Source organism: Hipposideros armiger, unplaced genomic scaffold (genome assembly GCF_001890085.2).
Source record: "Hipposideros armiger isolate ML-2016 unplaced genomic scaffold, ASM189008v1 scaffold_475, whole genome shotgun sequence".
Classification (NCBI taxonomy): Eukaryota; Metazoa; Chordata; class Mammalia; order Chiroptera; family Hipposideridae; genus Hipposideros; species Hipposideros armiger.
In genome coordinates this window covers 1-8,190 of record NW_017731825.1, presented here as the reverse complement: position 1 = coordinate 8,190, position 8,190 = coordinate 1, and positions in this window count along the sequence as shown.

The window sequence follows — 8,190 nt, the reverse complement described above, 5'->3', positions numbered from 1 at the left end:
CTGTGGAGGGCAGTGTCACTGGCCCTCATATGTGGGATCCGAACCAGGGCCCTCTGGCGTCCCAAGCCAGTTCTTAACCATCGCACCACATGGCCAGCCCAAGACTGATCTTTTAAATGTGATTAGGATGTAATCTCACCACCACTTCCCACATGACACTCCAGTGTCTCCCTTCTTAGGCACAATGAGCCCCCAGTCCCTCACCTGCCTGCCAGCCCCTCATGACAGGACCCCTCTGATTGCCCACCTCTCAGCTGGCTCACTCGTCTCTACTCCCAGCAGCCTCTGGACACTGCCCAGTCCTGTCTCAGTGCCCCTGCCTCTGCAGTGACTCCCCAAGTGCACCTCTTCCCTAGCGATGCACATGGATACTCCTCACACCATTTGGGTCTCTCTCAATGGTCCAGGGGTCAGTTAGTCCTCAGAAACGTCATGTCCAACAAACTGACATATATGCCCTGCCATCCACCCACCACCAGTCTTCTAGCCCAGGCATGTTAGTCTCCAAAGCAATTATCACTGAACTTATAAAATTTGTGTTTATTGTCAGTGAGTATCACTGTAATATATGTTCCTTGAGCAAGGCGTCTCATCTGTTTCTTAATCATTGCATCCTCCACATTGTTCCCAGCTTATAGCAGGGACTTAATAAGTATGTGTTAAAAAAATGAATATGTCAGTACAGCAATTTCGAGAAACAATTTGACCACATGTATGAAAAGGCGTAAAAATGTTTAAACTCTTTAACTTAATATTGACCATTTGAGTAGTCTATCAATTTAAAAAATCCCATGTGTAGAGGAATCTTTACTCACAACAATGATTGTGAAATCATTATTTACAAGAAGAAGAGATGAACGCTAATGGATAGAAAAAGGGTCTGTCTGTATCCTGTTGTTTAAAATAGTACGCAACTTGTAAAAGTGGTGTAAAACTTTTGCAGACATTATAGCATGGATAACTACTTGTTCTATAGAAACACATTTCAGAAAGTACATTTAAAGTAACTTGTAACATACCAATGCAACTTTGTAAAATGAACACACATGTACATATATAGTTACTGTTACTTTTACATAACTTTATTTATATAATTTTATGTACACTATTATTTTATTATTATTATTATTGTTACTATTATTATATTATGTGTCTTTAATATACTATGTAAACACATTGAAAATCAGGACCCTGACAAAGGGCAGCTCCAGGAAGCACCATTCACACTGAAGTCTAGGAAGCTTGAACAACATAATATTGGGTTGTCGGAAAAGTCATGACGTATTTTGTTTGTTTTTCAAAGGTCATTTATTTATATAAAGAACAAAGATCAATGATATATTGCCCGTTTTGTTCTATAACCTTTTGCCATCTTTCACTGAGCTTCATAATTCCTCGTTCATAGAAGGACCTGTTTTTATTTGCGAAAAACTGAACAAGGTGCTGATTTACAGCCTCATCTGAATTGAATGTTGTACCACACAAGGAGTTTTGAAGAGAGCAAACAAGTGGAAGTCTGACCTCGTAAGGTCAGGTGAGTATGGTGGATGTGGCCACACATCCCATCCAAGCTCTAATAATTTTTGATGGGTGACCAAACTTGTGTCTGGTCTCGTGTTGTCACGATGGAACACAACTCCTTTACAATTAACGAGCTCTGGACATTTCTGGATGACGGATTCATTCAAACTGTCCAATTGCCAACAGCATACATTCAAATTGATTGTTTGGTTCTTTGGTAGGAGCTCGAAAATCACGACACCCTTAAAATCCCACCACGTTGAGAACATAACCTTCCTCTGATGAATGTCTGCTTTCAATGTCATTTGAGGGGAATCATCACCTCGGGACCAAGACCATTTGCGCACCACACTGTTGTAAACAATCCACTTCTCATCAGCAGTTATCAGTCGCTTCAAAAAAGGATCGTTTTCCTCACATTTAACTTCTTTGAGTTCATATGGAGCCCAAATATCGAGCTTGCTTACATATCCCATCTTCTTCAGGTGGTTGTGAACACTTGAATGATAGATGTTCAATGTTTCTGCAATCTCTTGTGTCATGTAATGTGGGTTTCACTCGATCAATGCCTTTATTTTGTCGTCATCAACCTTGGTGGGCATCCCTGACCGAGGAGCGTCATCGAGATCAAAATCACCAGCACAGAATTTTATGAACCATCGTTGGCAATGACGTTCTTGTAGAGCATTGTCACCATAAACTTTATGCAACTTTTCACAAGCTTGACGCATGTTCTTCCCTTTATGGAACTAAAACAGTAAAATATGGAGAAAATGCACAATTTGGTCTTCCATCTTCACCTTGTTGTAAAATCTCGAAAACCAAATCACTCAATTTTTCTTTTAGAATGAAGCTAGAACTGTCAGGTGTCAAATGACATACCAATAACAGATGTGAATGACTCTAGTACTTCCAAAAATGAACCAGCACCATCTGTTGCAAACATGCGTCATGACTTTTCCAAAGACCAAATAAATGTGGTTCTCAGCTTTTAGCACTTTGAAGGCAGGAAGAGAAACATACAGGGAATGTGCTAAACCACCTGGAGAGAAAGAAATCCTGTGAGGTGTTTAAGGAAGAACTTATCCTGTAGATTTAAAAAGTCCTTGCTTACAAACATAAAAACTATTTATAACTGTAATTTTTTAAAAATACAAAATTGTTTTACTAAATGCCCACTTGAAACATTTCTCAGAGAAAGATTGGGATTGAATAATTAACACTAATTTAAAGAAGCCCTTTCATGCAGATCTGAAAAAACACTGCCTAGTAAAGTTTCCTCCCAATAATCTAAACATACACAGGAAGGGCCGTGTCTGGAAGTCAGATGCCTTAGAGAGCCCAGTGTTCATTTTTTGAGAGCATCCTTCCCACACGTCAGCAATACCAACCAAGAAAATTGCAGAGCTGCTGACACTGAGAAAAGTTTATGTTTTCATCTTCATTCTTACTCAGAATAACTTTTCACTTACATTCACTGGGAAGAGAGCTACAAGGGAGCCTAAAACTAGGGCTGAATTTTAATCAAATGTCCTCGACCAGGTTAAGGTTCAAGTACAGGTTGAGATCCGAGAGTCCCAGTATCAGAGGCACATGGCCCCATAGAGAATGTTTTGCCCAAACTATCTCCAACAAGACATTTTTCCAGGTAGTTGTTTTACTTGGAAATTAGTCTGAGCAACATACCCCCAGCTACCTCAGTGCCTTTGCACTTGCTGTGCCTCCTCCCTGGAGTGCTTCTCCCTGATTTCTCCAGGCCTTCTCCCTCACTTCTCTCATGTTTTCAGTGACGCCTACTGTATTTATAATTTCAACCCCCAGCACCCACTACCCTCCATATACTTTCCCTGCCTTGGTTTTTCTCCACAGCATAAATCATGAGCTGACATAACACATCATTTAGTTATTTTATTCATTGTCTCCTAAGAGTATAACGTCCATGGGTGATTGACCCCACACACTTATTTTATTGTTTACCTCAAAGAGATTATTGTTATGAAGACATAGCAGTTTCTTTCTCATGTGTTGAAAAACCTATATTTCAGTTTGCAATATATTTAATTTTTATAATTTTACCTTCAGTTGGCTATCTAACGTCCCTGTTTTCAAATTCCTGTGGGTGATACTGAGTGCCTATGAGTGAAGTGAAAGCACACCCACTTGTTACTGAGATGGTTGAGCACTAACGACTGTGCAGGTTTGTATCCACATCACTGTGCCTGACCCACTCACTGCTAAATCCAACTGCTCTGGAATCGTCTGGCTGGATCTTCAAGGGTGGCGGTGGAATCTATATCTGGGTAATTCAAGATCAAATCCAGAGGCTCCCCAGGACTATCTACTAAATTTTGCATCTGAAGGCAAGCAGTGTCTTTGAAAAGAGATCCAAACTAGAATTCTCCTCAACTCCTGCCCTGTACTCAGAAACAAACAATTAAATCAGGGAGGGCCCAATGTAGACCCCTATCTAGTTACAGGTTGGTATGGTTTCTGAAGAGATTAAAGAATCAACATTCTGAAGTGTGGGGAGCAAAGATCAAACAAGATCCTAGGGAGAATATTATTGGCCTTCTCCTTCTTTCTTTAAGCCAAAAATCATGATGTTCAGAACACTTGTAGAGGCAGATGAGCACAAACTTGGAGTCAGGGTATAATTGGGATTAATAGATTTTAATGGAATTGGTGCAAAATTAGAAAATGCAACCTCAGTTTCACTCTCTCTACCGACTGTAAACCAGCTCTTTACCATTTGGGCTAATTGCTCCAGTGGAAAGATTGATCTTCCCCAATTTCCCCCCTATTGTTTCTCCTGAAATTGTTGTTTTTGATCCAAACTTATTTCCCAGTCCTGGCTGCACATTATAATCGCAAAGGAGCTTTTAAAACGTGGGGATACTTGGAGGGGGGCAGATGAATTAAATCAGGATCTCTGGAAGTGGGTCTCAGGAATGGTTACTTTTGAGAAGCTGCCCAGTAATTCTAATGTTCAGCATTGGTTATGATTTAAAGAAAGGAATCCTCAGGCTGAGGTTAAGAGGTTCTATCAGGAAAACAATCCCATCCCTGATGATGTGGCAGCTCTCACTGGTGAAGCACTTTTTCTGAATGTTCTACACCCTATGGCTGATGGGATGGTTCCATGTCTGGGTTCTTGCTGGTGAACTGGAGACGAAGGAAACACAATCTTTACCCCTGAGCCTCGCCAGAGAGCTAAATATCCAGGAGAGACAGTTGTGCCTTACAAATCTCAGCTCCAGTTTGGTCCCAGAATCAGAGGCAGGAAGCTTCTGAGCACAGCAGCATTTCTGAACACGTTCACAGTCCCCTCTGGGGTTCTTCAGTGACAGTAACTGGTGCTCAGTCTGTGTTCAGCACAGAGAATTCCCTGGTATGTGCACACCAGGGCAAATCTCTCATTTCACAAAATAGCTGCAGAGCGTAATGATCAGAGAGAGAGAGAGAGAGAGAGAGAGAGAGAGAGAGAGAGAGAGAGAGAAAGAGAGGTTAGCTTTATATTGAGCAGAATGTCTCTTAAAATTGTAAAATATGCCTTGTAACAGAGTGAAGGGAAATCAACACCAAAGGCCTTCACGACCTGAAGAACCATGGTCAAAACTCTCCTACGGCCGCTGCTCAGTCACGTCAGCAGCTCAGAACGCAGGAGCCTCCCGTGTGCTCGTCAACTTTAACGGTCTTTCCAATAAATTAACTCTTAGATTTGAGATCCCCCTCATTTCATTAATATTCCATTTTATCTTCATTGTTTCTGTCCAGATTTTTGTGTTGAATGTGCTGATATCTTTCTGCCTAATATGATAGAGATCATTTATACAGTTTTAGTGATAAATTCCCCTATAAGACCAGCTTTACCTCCATCCCACAAGCTTTGAAATGTTATCATTTCCTTGCTATTCTATTCAAAATAGCCTCTAATTTCCATTCTGATTTCATTTTTGACTTGTAAGTTATTTAGAAGTGTATTGAGTAATTTCCAAACTTTTGGAGATTTTCTAATTATTTTTCTGTTTTTTTTTTTTCAGATTAATCCCCTTGTAAAATCATATTCTTTGTTATCTCAGTGCTTTCAATCTGTTGGGACTTGCTTTATGGCCTAACATAGGTCTATTTTGTTAAAGGTACATTGTGCACTTGAAAGTTTGGCATATACTGTTGTTGTGTATAGGGTTTTATAGAAGAAAATTAAAATTAAGTCAAGTTGGTTATGAGTGTTGTTAAAATCTATATTGTTATTGATATTTTTGTCTGCTTTTTCTATCAGATACTGGAAGAGGTATGTTAAAATCTCTGATTATGGTGCTAGATTTGTCTTGTATACTTTTAATTCTACTGATTTTTCTTTATATATTTTGAAACTGTTATTAGATACACAAAATTTAGAATTATTGAATTTTCGTATTGAATTGGCCTTCTTTATAAATATGAAAAAGGCTTTCTTTAGCTCTAAGGACACTTCCTGCCTTACAGTCTAGGCTGACTGATGCTAATACAGCCACATCAGCATCATTATGGCTGTGATGGCGCAGTCTTTTTCCACCCTTTTGTTTTTCAACCTACATATATTCTTATATTTAGAATGTGTTTCTTCATAAGATGGAGCATATAGTTGGGTGTGCTATTATTCTGTCTGATAATTTTTGCATTTTAATGAGTGTTTAGTCCATATAGATTTACTACTGTGGAATCTGCTTATGTAGGTTTAAGTCTACTATATTTCTATTTGTCCCAATTCTTCTTTATTTATTTGTTGTTATTTCCTGCCTTCATTTGGATTAATCAAGTGTTAAAGTTGTTTAAACTCTATCCCCTCTAGTGTTAACGTAGACACAGAGGGTTGGTTCTTTGACAGCATCCAAGTCAAAAAGAAAATACAAGAGCAGGAGTTTGCAACAAAGGAAGAAAAGGTTTATTTAAGGAGTTGGCGCCATGCCCAGAGACACAGGTGAGCCAGTGCTCTCAAAAACCTGGCTCCCCGATGGCCTCTAGTAGCTGGGCTATATAAGGGGAAAGTCATTAGTCATGGTTACTATGGGAGGTGAGGGGACAACTGATCATGGCTGCAGGTCCTGGTGTCAGTCATGGTATTGCTCGGTCCAGTTCCCAGGGGATGCGACCCATGGGACCATTCTGTGGTGGGTCTGAGGGGCCGTTTTGCTTTCGTGAGTCTGGAGCTGAAACATAACTGAGGCCAAGGTGTTATCTTTGCTTGACTAAAACTTTAATCTAGTTTGAGGTTTGGTTTTGTTTTTATATATTTTAAAGGTGGTTTTTTTTAATTATTATTGTGGAATAGGGGAAGAGGAACAGTGCTGAGGAATTGGGGAATGAGAACAGCCAAGTTGTTGTCCTTCATTCTTAGTTGTGGAGGGCACAGCTAGATCAGCTCCAAGTCTAGTCACCATCCAGCCGCCCATCAGCAACTCAGGGCAGCTCAGCTCAAGGTGCTGTGTTCAATCTTAGTTTAGGTGGGCATAGCCCACCATCTTATGCGGCAGTCAAACTGCAACCTTGTTGTTAGGAGCATGTGGTCTCACCAGCTGAGCCATCCTGTAACCTGTTGGCAGCTCAGCAGCAGCTCAGCTCAAAGCGCAGCTCACTGGCCCATGTGGGAATTGAACCGGCAACTCTATTGCTCAGAGCTCATGCTCTTAACCAACTGAGCCACTCGGCCAGCCCTGAGGTTTGTTTTTCTAATCTTTGTCATGGTGGGTGGACCTGAAGCTTTATTCCTAAGTGAGTTTAACGCTGACCAGAACCTAATGTCCTAAGGGCTTAATGAACTGGACATACAGTATATGCGCAGTGAGTTACAGTTCTATCAGGATAAACAAAGCGAGCTTGGATTAAAGCAGGTGCACACTAAAGAAATGAAGTTCATGTGCGCTTACACTAGGAGCTTCTAAGTTATACTTATTGTATCATTATTTACGTGGTTACCCTAGAGATTATGCTATACATCATTGACTTATTACAGCTACCTGAATTCATTCATTTTATTACTTCTTGGACAATCCAAGTACCTTAAAACAATTTAATTCATCTTCCTCTTTTTTGTGACATTTTTGTCATATATTTTACTTTTATATGTAATACTCATAAAATGTGGTTATAATTGTTTATTTAAAAGTTAATAGTCTCTTACGTTTATTAACTCTATTTTGCCATACACTGGGAAATCTCTTTAACATCTAAACATCTAAAAAGACTAAATGTTGTACATTAGGACTTATTTGTCCATTAGATACACTGTATACACAGCAAAGTGAAACAAAATGCATGAACATAAGGGACAATGGTTAACCTTACCTCACTAGAAACACTAGCATAGAGCTTGTTGCACTTCTTTCTCCCTTGAACCAGCGCACAAATACAATGTGTACTGTTCTAAAGAGGTGGTTTGGCCATTCCCCAAAATAACAATATTTCATAGGAATTTAAATTTTACTACCTCTACTTTTATCAGGCACTTCAGAACATCTAGAAAGAGCTATTTCAAAAAAGTACTTAGCATTTTCACTATTATACAGTAGGTGAGGAATGAAATACACACACAAAACATTGATTACACTATGAAAATGTCTTCTAAATAAAAGCACTCGGCCTAGAACCTTCTTGTCTTCCTCGTCAAGGTCTTCTCCATGTCCCCTAACC